Source organism: Mastomys coucha, unplaced genomic scaffold (genome assembly GCF_008632895.1).
Source record: "Mastomys coucha isolate ucsf_1 unplaced genomic scaffold, UCSF_Mcou_1 pScaffold14, whole genome shotgun sequence".
In the NCBI taxonomy this organism is placed as follows: domain Eukaryota; kingdom Metazoa; phylum Chordata; class Mammalia; order Rodentia; family Muridae; genus Mastomys; species Mastomys coucha.
In genome coordinates, this window is record NW_022196896.1 from 96,439,429 (window position 1) to 96,457,080 (window position 17,652).

Below are 17,652 nucleotides of genomic sequence, written 5' to 3' on the forward strand. Positions count from 1 at the left end.
GAAATCCGCCTGCCTCTGCCTCCCAAGTGCTGGGATTAAAGGCATGCGCCACCACCGCCCGGCTACTTATGTATGCATGTGCGTGTGTGAGTGTGTGTGTGTGTGTGTGTGTGTGTGTGTGTGTGTGTGTGTACAAATATCTAAAGGAGGCCTCATAGAATCGAAAAGGAGTCAGAAGGAGATGAGAAAAAAACATGAAGTAAAAATTATGTAAATGAAGTTACGTGGTATTCAGGTTTGAAACTCTCAAAAGTAACAATAAATGTTAAACAGGAAACAATCTATTTATGGAAGTAACAGTTTGAATCTCTTAAAGCATCCTTCAGGAGAAGTGGCTTTTTCTTTCCTGGTGCACTTTTGTCAGTATAAATACATGACCCATAACATTTCCAGCTTTCCAGTTGTCACACCTTAAAACAGCAAGCACAAAATTTACACCTTTTAGAGCAGAGAAGCAAATGCCCTTTAAAATACTCTCTGACTGACATGAAAATTAGAACAAAATAAGGAAAGGCAAAGCTTCTAGTTTTATGTACAAAAAAAATAGAGAGAGATGTCTAATGACAGAATGAGAAAGCTGCTGCTGGTCTGGTCTAGTCTGTCTTTCTATGCTTATAAAAGGATGTTCAATTGTCTCAGAGTCCCAAACTCTATTTTTAAAAAAAGTGCCAGCAGACATGGTCTTATTAAGCAGACTGTATCTTACCACAACTACAGCCCAACAGCCTGCTCACCCCTGAGACAACGCTTCCTCAGAACATTATTTTGTTAGGAACTTTCCTTTGGTAATATATCATGAAAGACTGAGGGTAATAGGAAATATAAACTGGAAAACCTGCTTAGGGATATCTGCTATTAAATAAAGTTGCCTCAGATTAAATACTTTCCATGTTCGAGGGACACATGGAGGTGTTTGGTAGACATAGTGGTGACAGGAAGGAAGGAACTTGAAGGTCACAATTTGAAGTATCTAAAAATAGAGTCCAAGGTGATGTCATAAAAATGGGCTTTTTAAGTGAAAGAGAAGGTTACAAAATCGAATGAAATAAATTTTGGTACTCACAGGGAACTTTGATTTCAAATCATGGATTTGTGTTTCTAATGTGATCATGTCGGAAGAGCTGAGTCATCCCAAACTTTTATCATAAAGTTAAAAAATATGATGAAAATTTCTGCCTGTTTTCTCCTTTGATAAAAACCTCTGGGTATCAGATTAATATGCTAAGTATATTAAAATTCCATATATCTGCAATAAAAAGAAGTTTGGCTTAAAGTAAGATGACAAAGTAGCACTAAAATTAAAATTCAAATAATTAGTAATGAAAGGATGTAGGTATTTCCTATTCTAAAAATAAACTATGGTATTGGTGGAAAATTTTAAATCTTAAATATATATAGGATTATGACATGTATATATGCATATGTATGTATATATGCATATGTATATATATGCATATGATACATACTTCTCATACATGCTAAATGAAAGAAAACAATATCACAGTTATAATTTTTTTCTGAAATTGACTTAAAAATTTAGCAGAAATCCAATTTTAAAAATATCCAGGCAGGATTTTTATGGAAAATCAAATGTAGTCTAAGAATCATACAGTAGGGGGCTAGAGAGATGGCTCAGAGGTTAAGAGCACTGACTGCTTTTCTGAAGGTCCTGAGTTCAAATTCCAGCAACCACGTGGTGGCTCACAACCATCCTTAATGAGATCTGATGCCCTCTTCTGGGGTGCCTGAAGACAGCTGCAGTATATTTACATATAACAAATAAATAAATATTTTTTAAAAAAAGAATCATACAGTAATTTATAAAATAAAGACTAGTCAAAGCCAGCATGATGAAGCATGTCTTTAATTCCAGCACTGAAGAATCAGAGGCAGAAGGATCTCTGTGAATTCAAGGTCAGCCTGATCTACATAGTGATTCCCAAGACAGTCAGAGAGCCACATAGAAATACCCTGTCTCAATCCGAGGTGTTAGTCAATAGTCAATAGTCAATAGCCAAGAGTTAAGAGAGGAATGGAAAGGTGGTTGTGATAAAGCACTTGTGTTGCAAATATAAGAGTCAGATGCATAATTATTGACAGTGCTAATTAAAACTGACCCTATAAGAAGAGAAGAAGCTGAGGCTAGAAATCATTGAAAGATTACATACCATAACTAAAGAGATGATCACAGAGAAGGTAGAAGAAATGGAGGACCAGCACTCTTATTAATCCTCTGGCCTTCCCATGAATTCTGGTAACATGCATCTGTACACACACATACAGGAAAATCCACAAGCACAGAGACAGAGCACACACACATACACACACACACACACACACATACACACACACACACTAACTAGTATATACTTAATGTTGTGATATCACCAAACAAATCAAGTCTTAATACTCATGACTTTGAATATCAGTTCAAAAATGGACAAATGGGACAATTAAACAAAATACACTGTGTAAAACATAGACCCAAAAACATGTCACTACTTTTCCACAAAAGTGGCATTGTATTTGCCCTAATTAAAAGCCAAGCGCGAGGGAAGTAACCTAGTCCTGTGGATAGAACCACATCATCATGAAGGAGAGTCTTGCTCTGAAAGATAACATGAGCACCGACAAAAACAAACAGCCTTCCCCCACAACTAACCAGGCATGATGGGTCATCACTGTCATCCCACTCCTTGGGAGGTCTAAGCAGGCCAGCATGGGCTATATTATAGAGCCAAGGCACAAAAGCAGAACAACAGCAAAAGCCGCTACCAGCACAATAAAGAAACCTAAAATAACTACAGGAAGTGGAAGGAATCAGAATTGGAGGGGGTAAGCTTGTCTTGGATTTCCTTCTGCTGTGTATAAATGCAGTGAGAAAAGGCAACTGAATTCTCAAGAGGGACCTGGACCAGAGCGAACAGAGCTCACCCTGACGTCAGACCCCACCCCTTCTCAAATCAAGAGGAACAGTTTTATATCAGCAAACCGTCCAAAACACAGGGCTCTGTTTAAGTCGTGTAAACTAAAATGCAAATATAATATAATAACTGTAGGAATAATGCAAAATCTATTTTACTTCTATATTGAAAAGATTAAATTTGGTCCAGGTTTTGTAATAGGTAGAAATTAGTTCCAAACAAATATTACATCTGAAATACTTATAAAGGTTTACTTTTGTTTTTGTTTATGAGTGTGTGTGTATGTGTATGTGTAGGGGAGTATATGCCATTTGTGTTCAAGGGCCTGAGCAGGCCAGAAGAGGATCTGCATCCTACATCTAGAGTTACAGAGAGTTGACAAGTGGCTGTGAGCCTCTTAAAGGTTTTGGGGGAAAAAATCAGGTCCTTTGAAAAGCATTAGACATTTTTAACTGCTGAGCTCCCTCTCTAGACACCAGAACAAATCAATAATTTTTTGCAAATATTATAAAAACATTTTAAATCATCCTCATTTTTGAGTAGGAAAGGTTTACTATACATGGCACAAAATGTGTTATTTCTAAAAGATATTGATAAGTTGGGTATTACCAAAAGTAAAATCTTTTAGGAAATGGAAAAGACATTATAATAAAAAAGGATATGTGAGGAAAACAAATGCCAGGATCCAGAAATATGAAATACATATAACTCTCTGAGAAAAAAATATTTAATTTGAAAGTTTAGCATAACACTTAAAAGTAAAGATATTCAAGAGACTGAAACATATGTGGAGAGGCATTCAGGATCCTGAGTCATGGAGAATTACCAGTTAAACAGGATGAGTTACTAAAGGTCCCTAGCACATCTGAAAGTCACAAAGGTGGAAAACACCCGCTCTTATCAAGGAGGTAAAGAAAATGACAAAACAGTATTCAAAACAGAATTGTTTACAACAAACCTCAAATAACACCAAGTATCCATCAAACAATGAGTAAGACAATCTCAGTCATTTTGATACCACAAAAAAATACTTAGCCTTCATGCAAGAGTTTTACAAGCATTGATAGAAGTATAAAAGACCGTTACATTGATTTTTTATTTATGTAAAATTCAAAAGAAAAGACAATGGTAAGCACTATTAAAAAATAAAATAATGGTGACTTTTGTGAGGATCTTGGGTTTGGAAGGTACAGAGAAAATATCCCAGTGTTGTAATGATCTATCAGCCACTTGGCCTTAAACTCATCACTTGTGACTCCATCACTTGTATGTTGCATGTATGTTGTGTATTCCAGTAAAAGTGTTTTGTTACAAAATAAAATAGAAATATACAAAGAAAATCCTTGCATCCTCAGGAGAATACAAGATACATCCTTAAGGCAAGCAGAATTCAAAAGCAGTAGCAGCTACCACTAAAGTCCAGTGCAGGGAAGTGCAAGCATGAAGATAACTAAGTGAAACTGGCTTGTGTTCATCTTGGTTTCCAGCGTATTGATGTCTTCATCTGCTATGCTTAAGGAAAAGCGCATCCCAATGTTTGCAGCGAGAAAACTCAGATTGTAAATTCAAACCCTGTGCTTGAATTGGGGACTTTTGAATAGTAGTTGTTAATTTTCTTCAGTAATGATTTCTTCCTTGATTACACCTGATTAGCAAAGGAAAATTTCTTTCAGTCAGATCCATTTATATGGAATTTTAAACTTATGAAAATAAGTTACATATTTTATGTTTGAGGGAATTTTATATATGAATGTCTATTTTACATAGTTAACTGTACCGTTTATGGAGTAAATACAGACTCACAAAAATATATACAAATGAATATATATATATATATATATATATATCCATGCCTTAAAAAAATGAAAAACTGTGCTACTGGTAAACTAAGAATCATTTCTGTTTGAATTTAGAATGCCTTGCATGAATTTTCAGGCATATTTATCTCCTTGATTAGAGCTTGTTTAGACTGATATTAAAATTAGCCTGCACTTCTTGAAGATACAACACCTGATCTTGAGGAATTATATCTAAAACATATCAGTTAACAGAGAGAAGTTGTCTGGGGATTAAGTATTTTACACTAATATTCATCCCAAAGTGCATCAACATGCTGATAAATGAGAATTAGCTGTAAATTAAAACCAATCATTAAAATAAGGACATGCCTGAAAGTTAAACAAAATTAAGAAATTGGCCTAAAGTGAAAATTGGTATATGTTGATTAAATTATTTCTAGTCCTACTACCCCTGAGAGAGGTCGGGGGAGGTAGAGACAGAGAGACACAGAGAGGGAGACAGAGAGAATGATACAGAGAGATAGTGGGAGTGCTTTGAAAGAGTACATGTTGAAATAAAAAAAAGACTCCGATGATAGCCAGCTGGAGTCTCAATAATGCTGATGCTTTTACAAGTTTGTAATAATAGCATGCTTCTTGTTGTGACTGTGAACATTCAGTCATGATGATATTCATGGTATAATTGGGAAGCATATCTAATTTCCTCATGCAAAAAGTTAGTCTATGGCTAGAGAACATTGGGAGGTAGTTTCCAGAAGAGGATGAACTACCTGACATCAAGAATACAACACCAAACACTACCTGAGAGAGACTAGTATGTAGGAGTAAAAGACCATTCTATTGGCTATATTACCCCCTCACTGTAGGTCTGATCAAGGCAAATGCTTCCAATTCACACTTTCCTTCTTACTCAACTGAATGAATTGACTCTACTATCAAAACTATGGTACATTTCTATAAGATGATATTCCTTAGGCTACTTAATAAAACTGACCGTCTTTAGATGGAGGCAGCAATATGACATGGATTTAATGAACTTTACATCTGGGTGTAGAGGTCTGTACGACCATGCCTGACAGTTACTAGCTTTACATTGCCTAGGAAATTTAAAAATATTTACAAATATGTTTCTCTCCTCTTAGCAAAGTAATTTTCTGAAAAGGAATGGCTTGTAGATTTCTAGAAATTGATTGAAGTGAATTTGCCAGTACAGAGTAGCCCAGATACTTGCCCGCTCACCTCTGCCGTGCAGAGAAGCAACAGAGACCTCTGAGAGGACAGGATAGGGCTTAGTGGCCATTCTCTGTGTGACCCATGAGACCAGCATTTGATCTTTCAGAGTAGCTCAAATCTCTGCCCACTGGCATCTTTTTATAAGCTCGAGGATCATCTAAGCTAAGTCAAGGGTAAAGACAACCACAGCAGGATAGAAAACCACCAACTACATCAAAAACAGATGTTCCAACCACAGAGGGGAAAAAAAGATGTTACTTTGTTCTGTTTCCCACCTCACCATTGGAAGGCACTGGGTGTTTTTCTTGCTTTCTCTTTCATGCATCAGCAAACTGTATGAGACCTACAATAATAAGTAGAGTATCCTAAAAAAAAAAAAGCTATAAATACCAAATTATTATTCTCTGCCCTTGAGAATTATCAATTTCACCATCTGCTAGGAAAATTATCATGCTCAAACAATTTGTCATGTCTTCAATTGATGATGTTTAAAACACTCAATTTTACTACTGTTAATTTTTATGCATATCATTTAATAAGTTCAGTGAGACAATTAGGATAATAGAGAATGCACCAAAGTTGAGTTAAATTTCCCACCAAATTTCAAAAAGTACCTGGAACCTGGAAGCAGTTTCTAGTGAAATTGCCACATCCACAGCAGATTGAAAAGCTAGCTAAGCATTTTACTGATGACCTGAAGGCAATTCAGGACCTCACATAAATCAAAGCACTGTGTTGGCAATTTTATTAGATGCCTTATTTTGAGAGTCAGATTTTTATCTCAGAATAGTACATGACCAGAAAGATGACAGTGACACTCCACTGTCCCAAACTTTTTGTTTAGATAAGAAAGGAAAGTTTAAAAATGCAAGCTAATTTGTTTAGAGACAACAATTTTAAGTGTCTAAACAGAAGCACTAAATGAAAGTCTCAATCTACGTGTAATGAAAAAGCTTGAGTAAGCAGGGTCTTACCCTCAGGGGTTTCCCTGTGATTTCCCCAGGGTTACAGATCTACCAGGCTCCTGGTGTGTCTGCTCTCGGCACAGAATTTGAGGATCTCTGTATAAGAAACAGTAGTGGGGTTGTGGCCTTGTGGGAATGCTAAAAAGTAGGAGAAACTAGCTTCCACAGGAAAGAGGACACCAACTGGTTATCCAGTACCAAATTGTCAAACCTGAAAACATACACACCAGTAACATTACACAGATGATTAGGTTGTATTTAGGAATATAAATGTATGTACTGGTACATAGAATGCAAATAACAATTATTTAAAATAAGAGGCCACAAATTTGAAAGAGATCAAGGACCTGTGTATGAGAAGGTTTGGAGAGAAAAAGAAAGGAGAAATGTAACTATATTATTATATCAAAAAGGAAAGATAAAAAAAATAGGGCAGACACTTTCAAATACGTATCTAAAGGAATGCAAAAGAAACAGGGACAGATATTTATATACTTATAAAAATATAAAAGCATTGTGTGCTTACATTTATATGTGCATATATGATATATGAGTTGATTCTCCCCCTCATTGGATGCTGCAGCCATCTGATAGATCTTCTAAGGAAGAATTCTTCCAAAAGTAGAATTACACTAAGACTTTAAGTTGCTTGGTTCTCTATCAACAAGCCCTCTGCAGATGGTGAAGTTGTATCCTTTTCAATGACATATTTAAAACCCAATTCAGGTCTGTCTTTCTCATGGTTATGACTCTAAATGGGGATATTATTGGTTTCACGGGAGTGAGGACATTCTGGAATAGGTTAGGCTCTGATGCAGCATGACTGGTGTCTTCATAGACGGAAGGCAAAAGCAGAGAGAGTAGACAGAAACCCTGCGCAATATCTCCAACTGAGAGCTTCAGGCCAGCCAACAATTACCAGAAGCTGAGAGGAGCAGAATGCTTCTTCGTGGCTCTCTTGAGCCTGCGCACACCCTAATCTGAGGCTGCTCAGGCCCCAAAGCAGTTCATCTCCATGGTCTGATACAAGCTTGCTTATGATGTTTAGAAAAAAACATTTTCTGCTATGCCTCATTGTTTTCAGCTTGCTTCTCAAAACAGGTGCACATCATTTTATTTGGATTTTTTTTTCCTTTTGGTATTTCTCCTATCAGTGTAGCTTTCACCATTAAGAATGCTTCCTTCACCGGGCAGTGGTAACACATGCCTTTAATCCCAGCCCTTGGGAGGCAGAGGCAGGCAGATTTCTGAGTTCAAGGACAGCCTGGTCTACAGAGTGAGTTCCAGGACAGCCAGGGCTATACAGAGAAACCCTGTCTCGAAAAACAAAACAAACAAGTAAAAAAAAGAATGCTTCCTTCAAGAGAAAGGAGAAGAGAGTGAGACAAATGTTACCATCTCAGCCTTCAGTCATTCAATGTCTGAAATCTGTAGTGTCTAGGATGTTCTTGTGATCACTTTCCGGTAACTCTGCATCCAGTATCTCAAGCTCTGGGCCCTGTTTTAATTGCCTGTCCTCAGCCTTAGCATCCTGGCTCAATATATTTATTTGTTGGCTCTAATCCTTGGCTTTCCTCCTGAGTCCTTTTGCCCCTCGCTCTGAGCTCAGAGGCCCCTGCAGTGTCCTGCAGCTGCATCTGGTAAAAGCTCTCCTCTTGCCCTTTATTTTTGGCTCTTTTCATTTGTCCAGCTCTTCCCGATCTATCCTACAGTCATTATACTTTTAATGACACAGTTGCCTGCTCATCACAAAGGTCCATTCAGCTTCACTTGTATATAAACAAAATTCTCTTCATGGGGGGTCTCCTTTACTAAGCACAAACTCCATCTTTCTCAGCTTCATTTTATCCTCTCTCCAAACTATTAGAACCAGAATAGTTTGATTACGCTGACATTATTTCTACTACCCTTTTCAGGCCTTTTGTCCATAGTCCCCACTGGGTCCACCCAGCATTTTTGTCACTTTCCCCTTCCTGCTTCCCTGTCTGTCTGTATTCAGTCTTCAAGATTTCATACTTTGTCCATTGTTGCCCTCACTAAGTTTTTGCATCCCATTCTTCCTTTCACCATTAGCACACATAGTGCTTTTCAACACCAACTATTTATTAAAATCACCCTGAAGGCTTAAGAAAAAAAGACTCACCCATTGCACTACCCCATGGATCTAAGTTAGTCAAAATCACAAGATTTTTTTTTTAATGAAATCATTCCCTGAGTAATAATCACTACCCTAATATAGTACTCGGCAGCATCAACATTTGTAATATGGATGATCTCTCATACCCTCCAGCCCTGTGTTCCTTTATTTTAGTGTTTCATCACACTGGGTTGCCCAGTCCCAGAATTTACATGCTTTGTTATCCATCACTACTTGAAGTAACTCTACTCTCTAGTAGTAGAATCTCTAAGCCAGTGTTGAATGTGTCGCAGTTTAACGTTTTCATCTTTCCCATATCTAGTGAATAAACTGTAAGGTGCTATTGTAACCACTTTACCATTTGACGTTTTTCAAATTGTCAGATCTGCTGACTTCATTTTTAGTTTTGCCCAGCAAGAGCTATAGTCACCCCATTTCTATAGCATTGCTACTATATAGACTATAATTATTTAGGTTTATCAATTTTGCACAGAGACATAGAATTCATGTGTCCCTGAAGGAAGGCATTGCAAGAATACTTTGGTCGTGGTCTCTAAAGCCTTCTTCATGGTTGGCAGTCATGTGATTGACAGACCTTGGAAAATCACGTGTAGCTATGGGCTCCTTTTTATTCTTTTATAAGTTAAGAATACAGCTTTTCCTTCTCTACTGGTCAGTCAAAAAGATCAGTTTTTCAGATCCACTGATAGTTTTGGGCATGAATATAGTGCTGTGGTGGCTATACTCTGACATGGTTTCTAATATAAATTGTTCAGTTCAGCAATATTGATAATACATGTTATGTGTGTTTTTGTTTGTTTTGTTGGTTAGATATTTTTTGCTGTTATTGTTTCTTTGTTTTTGCCTACTTGATTCCAGTGATTTTTCTTGCCATTAATATTCAACTCGAAAGAAAGAGAACTATACACACAACACACAACCTAGCATAACTCTATTCTCTGTTCTCCTTCCACCCAATCTTATCTGGAAGCCAAATAAATAAAACTTCTGTCCACCAATCATTCTCATTACAGCACACTGAACAGAATGTACAATACTGGGCTAGGCCCCCATTACCTCTTTTCTTTTTAACTGTTTTATTCCTCATGTGTATTGATGCACCTTTCCCCTAGATATCCATATACCCCTAAACTAAGGGCATCCCCCAAATTGATTTTCAGTGATGAACTTCAACTTACACAATTTTGAGACCATGAAACATTTTCACTACCTGTGTTTCCTCCTCTGTATTTTGGTGCTTCTCTGTATTTCTGTCTTCTCTACCTTTCTGCCTCTCCTTTGGGGATGGTTCACTCTTAGTTGTCCTTCCTAGGACTCTGAATGTACTTATTTCTAAGACTATTCCATCAAGTCTTTGTATTTGTTTATATCTCAATCCTTTTCCATTTCCACAAAGTTTCTCTTCATGAGAACATGGGAACAATGATAACGTCATGAGTTTGAAGACCGTAACTCTCTTTATACTGGTGTTGATGTTTGCTATTTTTGTGTTCCTTCAGCACATTCTTGAGTCATCTAGATTTAATGACCTCATTTTTTTCTTCTATTTTCACAACTCTCCCATATTTTGCAACCTTTAAAGAACATAAATAGCCTATTATTGATTCATTAAGAAAATCCTGGTCATTCTATTTGTAGCCTTTTTAAAAGCTCTCATCTTATTTCACCTCTTTCCTTATCCAAATCTTCCAGAGGACCCAGGTTCAATTCCCCCGGACATTTGTGGTGGCTCACAACCATCTGCACCTCTATTTTCAGGGGATATATGACTCCATACATTCCAGCAAGATATTCACACAACACATAAAGTGAAAATAAAATAAATCCTTTTAAAAAGAAGCTATATAGACCCAAATTTTCAGAACAGTGTGTTTTCCTTGATATACTGGGTTTTTCATGGGTTTTCTGTTTTTTTTCTGTCCACTCATATGAAACATGCATATAATGCTTGTGATAGGACTCACATTGCTTTGTATGTTTACTATATAAAGTACTCATATTCTAGATCCGATCACCTCTGCCTGTAGAGTACTGCCAGTGCTTTCAAATTATATTCACACGTACAGCTCTTCACCTGGCCCTCTGTTCAGCTGGTCTCTACCCTATGTTCTCAATCTACCTTTTTAATTTCCTACTCCAATAAATGACAATTTTGTTTCCCAATGACTCAAGCTCAAAATACCAATGTCATTTCGCACTCACGTTTATGAATTGCTTCACCAGTCACTATGTACCTGCTCCTTGCCAAGAAGTGCATTATGTCCAAGGGGGCAACAACAGAAAATAAACAATATCACTCTTTAGTGATCCTATATTTTTATTAGGGGGAAAGGCTGACAAGCAAGCAAATGAAGGATTCAGTGAGTGCTGTTCTAGGGGGGGTACCACTAAAAGGCTGTCAGAAGTCAGGTAACTAGTGATTCATGCTGTGTGAAGAACCTGAAAAAAAAAAACCTGCTTCAGAGAAGGTGGATGTTTTACTTGAGAGTTCACCAATATCTGTGTACCAAGAAAGAGAGGTGGGAAGCTCAGGTTCTTATTAGAGCAATATTTATAAAGTCAAAGACGCATAACATGAAATTGAGTTTGGACAGAGTGTGGAGTGAAAAGGGACTGGGATAAAGAATTCATCTAGGGCCACGTGGTGCCTCACACCTTTAATCCCAGCACTTGGGAGGCAGAGGCAGGTGGATTTCTGAGTTTGAGGCCAGCCTGGTCTACAGAGTGAGCTCCAGGATAGCCAGGGCTACACAGAGAAACCCTGTCTCAAAAAACCAAAAAAAAAAAAAATTCATCTAGGAATTATTACAGAAGACCTGGAGGTTCTCAGCCACTGAGCTGGGAGCAAAACTGATCAGTCAGCCTAGCAACAACTCGGATGAGAAGTAAACAGCTTGGGTTCAAATTCCCCTGTGTCTCGAGTATTCAGATACCGGTTGACTCCCCCGACCTTTCCTTATTTTGTCGTTTTCATCCTTCCCCCATGACATTGTTCATATTTTGTTCCTGGCTCATGACCTTTTCCTCAGCTTATCTAGACTACAGGGTGAAAAACTCATGCCATCCATTCATATAATCATAAAACTTCAAAGACGTCAACTCCCTACAACAATGAAGATACATTGTTCACTGGGACACCTGGGGCCCTCCTCCAAGGCCCATCCATCTAACTATGTCTAAATATGTGCGGGTCATGTTCAAGGTCATGGTGAAGCAGCTCCCGGCCTTATGTGACCAGGACTTGTTCTCCCCATGACCTCTGATTTGCGTTGCCTTTATCTTGGACACTATCTTCCCACCTCTGCTTTCTGGAAAGCCTGTTCACCCTTCCAACTGGATCGAAAGGCACACCTCCTTGCAAGGTTAATATTTTAAGTGGTTTCAAACAAAGATGGTTGTCGCTTTCATGAATTACTCTGCCATTTTAACTGATGCGTGAACGGTTTTTTTTTTTTAAGCTAACATATTAATGGCCTAGCATGTAATGTTTTCAAACATGTACATGTTATATAAAGTTTAAAGCTGGTTAGCAATCCTACCCTATCATTTTCTTATGTGGAAAACTGTCAAGATCCTTCCTTGTAGTTTTTCAAATTGTGTGGTACATGATTGTTGACTGTGGCCACCTTGCTTACAGTGGCATAGCAAATTTTTTCTTTTCTTACTCTAATATACTCCTATAGGAAATTCTCCCCACAGCTCCCGTCTTCCTGCCTTTATTGAAACAATATTCAAATGGATCAACATTTTTAGATCCTACATTGATAATTAAAATTTCCTGTGTATGACTTGTTTCACTTAATATAATATTGTGCTATACCATCTGTGTTGTCATAAATGATGAGATTTAATACTTTAAAAAGTGTTTTCTTTTTTAGGGTATAATTATATCATTTCCTCTTCCCTTTCTTCTACCCAAACCTTCCCAGGGACCCCTCCATTAATTGTTGAAACTTCATTTTAACTTTTTCCCAGTGTGACCACATACTGTAAACTTCTGCTAGTCACTACCTCTTACTGGCTTGTATTCTCCTTCATTTCATTTTAAACCCATTGCCTTCCATGACGTGTGTATGGATTAGGGCTGCCAGTGTCAAAATTATTCCAGATATCACTAAGTGGCCCTTTAAAAAAATCATAATTCAAGATAATGTACATAGACAGGATAATTTCTTGTGTGGCAAGAAATAGTAAGGCCTTTAAAGTTCTATATTCAGTTGGTTTTGTTGTCTCTCAATACTCCACAGCCTCAGACAGAAATAGCGCAAAAAAGAAAAGAGCAAAGTAGATATATCATGTGATCGTGTGCCAAAATATATGTTGAGAAACTATCTCATCGCATGATAGTATGAGAAAAGAATGAATTGAAGCTACTAGAAGAATAACAGTATTTTAAAGTTTTCAGGACCAAATAAATCAGATGAGCTAGGTTTATTGTTGTTGTCAACGTCATTGTCATCATTGTTGCTGTTTCTCTGTGTAATCCACTCATTCCTGTCACGTAATTATTATTAGATTCAGAGACATTAGAAGCCAAGACTGAGATCTCTCTTGTAAACTCCCTTTCTAAATCTCTGTGGTAGTACCTAGGCTACTACTAGTATCAAAACTCACATATTCTTACTGATTCAATTCTAAAAGGATTCAGACTGAGATAAAATGATAGTGAGGGAAGAAAAAAACAATTAAACACAGGATTTTGTTGGGAGGCAGAGGCAGGCTGATTTCTGAGTTCAAGGCCAGCTTGGTCTATAGAGTGAGTTCCAGGACAGCCAGGGATACACAGAGATACCCTGTCTCAAAAAACCAACCAACCAATCAAACAAACAAACAAAAAACCCACAGGATTTTGTTGTGGTCCAGCTCTACCTAGGTAAGCCTGAGAACAACGCAGTAGACATGGAGTGACGTGCACAGAGAGCCCAATGGAATGAGACATTGCATTCAAAGGTGCTGAGCCTTCTTGGGCTTTTCCTTTTTTTCCCTATTTGACCAGAAAGTATTAAAACTCAACTACAATGAAGCTCATATTCATATTAATTGTTTCTATATTTATTCAGTATTTACTATTCCTCTGGAAAGAATGACATTGGGTAGAGATTTGGACATGATGCAGGTGGGAAACTAGGTACACAATTCCAAAGTATTAAAAAAAATGCCAAAGACCCAGTGAGATGGAATGGATTTCCTTTTCTAAAGTAGTAATTAATTAAAGAATAGAAAGAAACCTCTAGATATAAATTTTCAAATAAAAGCCAAGCATTTCAAGTGTGCTATCTAGATGTGGGGATCTAAGGCAAAATCCAAATGTACACAAATCTACCCCAGTCTAAGCCTGGGTAAAAATAAAAAAAAAATGACATAAAGACAAGGAAGGAAAAGGAAAAGTTTTCTTACAACTTGGATATATGTGTGTATATATATACATATATATATATGTCTATATTTATAATATATATTATATACAAACATATATAATTTGTTTTTATATAATATATATGTATATATAATATATTATATTATGTATATAATGTATACATATGTATATATAATATATACATACATATTATATATACATATATAATGTATATGTTATGTGTATGTTATTTAATATATATTATACATACATATATATTATATATACATATATATGTGTATATATATGATATCATCAAGAAAATCTAAGAAAGCATGATATTTACTTTAAAAGAACTGAGATATAAATAGAAATATGTGGAAGGAAAGTTGAAATATGAAAAGGAATAGAAATGTAGTTATAAAATGCATTGAAAGTCTATTGAGTTGGTAAAGAACTGACAATTAAATCAATATGAGACAGATAAGTTTGAAAACCTTAACCAAAGAATAGAGTGAGGAAAGAGAGACATTGCAAGGGCAAAGGAAAACGGAGGGAAATGAATGAGATGAAAGATAACAACTATGGAGGTTTGGAAACAAAGATCTATAGCACAGATGTATGTTATTTCACAAGAAGGTGCCAGATGCATGTAACAAAATGTACCATCAACTATAGTAGATATCCGTGTACTATGTGATCTGAGCTCAGCAAGACTTCTGCAGACATAGATGAAAAACCAAAACTAAAAATCCTACACCCAATCAGATTCCACAGTATCGAATTCCCATGGCTAGCACTGAAGGCATCATGCCCATTCTCTTTATTTGAAGAATAATACTCTAGACAATCGCAAATTGAAAGGAGTAGATGACCTGGATGGAAGAATTTTAATGAGCTGGAGACATGACCTCCAAAACAGGTGCTGGGCCATATGGTTTTACAAATGAGGCCCCTCGCCCTTCATAGGCTATCATAATGCCAGTGATGCTGAAAATATCCCAGGGCAACAAAACAAAAAAAAAAACAAAAAAAAAACAAAAAAAAACCAAAAAACCCAAACCAACCAAACAACAACAAAACCCAATGGGAAAATAACCTGGTTTAACTACAAAGTAGTTTGAGATATCAAGACACAGAAAAACAATTAAATTACAAGTGACAAACTAATCCTCTCTAGAATGTAAAAGATAAAAAATAATCTGTCATTTATAAATTAAAGTCTGCCAGCATATAAAAATAACATCAGAGCCAGCCATGCTATTAGACAGTAAAATCATGTGGTCTATAGTTTTCTCTGCTCATGCCTTCTTGAGCTCAATCCTGGAGAGTGGGATAAAGATCAGCTCTGTTTGGCTGCTGCTGCATCATCCATGTAAATAACTTGTAAGAGAAATCAATAATCTCTCTCACTATGTGTACAACTGAATGCAGAGGTTGCCAAGGTAGAGACAAAATATTTGTGTAATAGGTACCAATGAAATTTAGCAACAATTCAATTACTGGATTGAATTAATTGATTCGAGGAACAAAGGAAGCCAGTTGTTAAGGGAGAGAAGTGGGGTGTGTGACATGGAGCATAAGGCATCTTATCACATCACCTCCAAATAGTTGTGACATTGTGACCACAAACATAATCACAGGAATACAGAATCCTAATGTGACTTTAAACATTATGCTAGTAATATGAAGTAATGAATATAAGATCCTATTTTGTGAACTATATAATATGTAATAATCAAGAAATGGAAATAAAATGTATATGGCTGTACCAACTGACAAATGTTTATGTACCACATTTAAGGTATGTATGAAAATATCAAGACTGTATGATTGTTCAGGCAGCATGTGTATAGTAGAGGATTGCAAATTCAATCATCAATAGGAGGAGAGGAGCTCGGCCCTGTGAAAGTTCTATGCCCCAGTGTAGGGGAATGCCAGGGCCAGAAAGTGGGAGAGGGCGGGGTGGCAGGCATGGGGAAGTGGGAGGCAACAGGGGTTTGTTTTGGTTGTTTTTGTTTGTTTCTTTGTTTTTTGGAGGGGAAACTGGGAATGGAGAAATTTACATGTAAATAAAGAAAATATCTAAAAAAAAAAAAAAAAGCAAAACGCAAAAAAAAAAAAACTTTACCATATTGAGAGCATTCAAGAACATGCTGTATTACATGCTGTTGCATATAAATTATTTTATCAGAATAAATATAAATTTTAATTTCAAAAAAAAAAGAAAATACCCAGACTGTACAAAAAGAAGAAAAAAATTGGAGGAGCTGCAGTCTAGCACTCTCTAGGGAGTAGAATTATAGCAGCTGAGGTAGATGATTATTATTTATCAGTGTTGTCAGCATTATTAAGGATTATAACCAAGATGCTTAAAGTATTTTAAAATGATGTTTGTACTTTGAGAATTTTGAACATAAGTTTAATAAAATAAGAACATAGAAATTAATTAAGCCAGAGTATAAAAATCTTAGTTTTAAACACAGTATCTTTTCAGGACAACAGAAAAAAATTTTTTCTTCATTCATGATTGATGTGGGAAGGTCCACATCACTGTGAGTGGTGGTACCTCCCTTGAGCTGGTGGTCCTGGGTGCTATTTAAAAAAAGAGAGAGAGAGATTGATTCTATTGGTCTTCCTGTGGAGTTCCTATACCCTTAGGGGCTACAATCCTTCCTCCCAATCTTCTATAAGAGTTCCCAAGTTCCATCCACTGTTTGGTTGTGGTTGTATGCCTCTGTCTCAGTCAGCTGGTAGGTGGGACCTCTCAGAGGACAGCAAACATAACAGAGTATAATTCATAGCGTAAGAGATTGGTGCATGAACATGGGAAGGATCAACTAACCTGGATCCTTGGGGCTCTCAGAGACTGAACCACCAAACAAAGAACGTACACAGGCTGGACCTAACCCTCCCCGCGCATATGTAGCAGCAGATGTGCAACTTGGTCTTCATATGGGTTCCAAACAACTAGTGTTGTGATCATAAAAAGAGAAAGAGCTATATGTGCTGGCAAGGTGTAGGGGGAAGGTGGTGCCTCGGCGGGCTCATGCCGAGGCATCCCTTCCCCCTGAGGGACCAGACCCACACTGGTATAGTATAGAATAGAGTTTATTTAGGGCATGGGGAGGGGAGTTAAGAGGGTAACTGAGGCAGAGAAAGGCAGAGAGAAGGAGGGAGTAGAGAAGTAGGGGCCGACCATGACCACATGGAGAGA

General features: G+C 37.0%; 1 protein-coding gene across 6 annotated transcripts in view; it reads left to right on the forward strand.

Annotated features, from left to right (window-relative positions):
• The window catches only part of Spag16 (sperm associated antigen 16), an 871,212-nt gene that overhangs the window by 567,311 nt on the left and 286,249 nt on the right, over positions 1-17,652 (forward strand). The window lies entirely within an intron of this gene.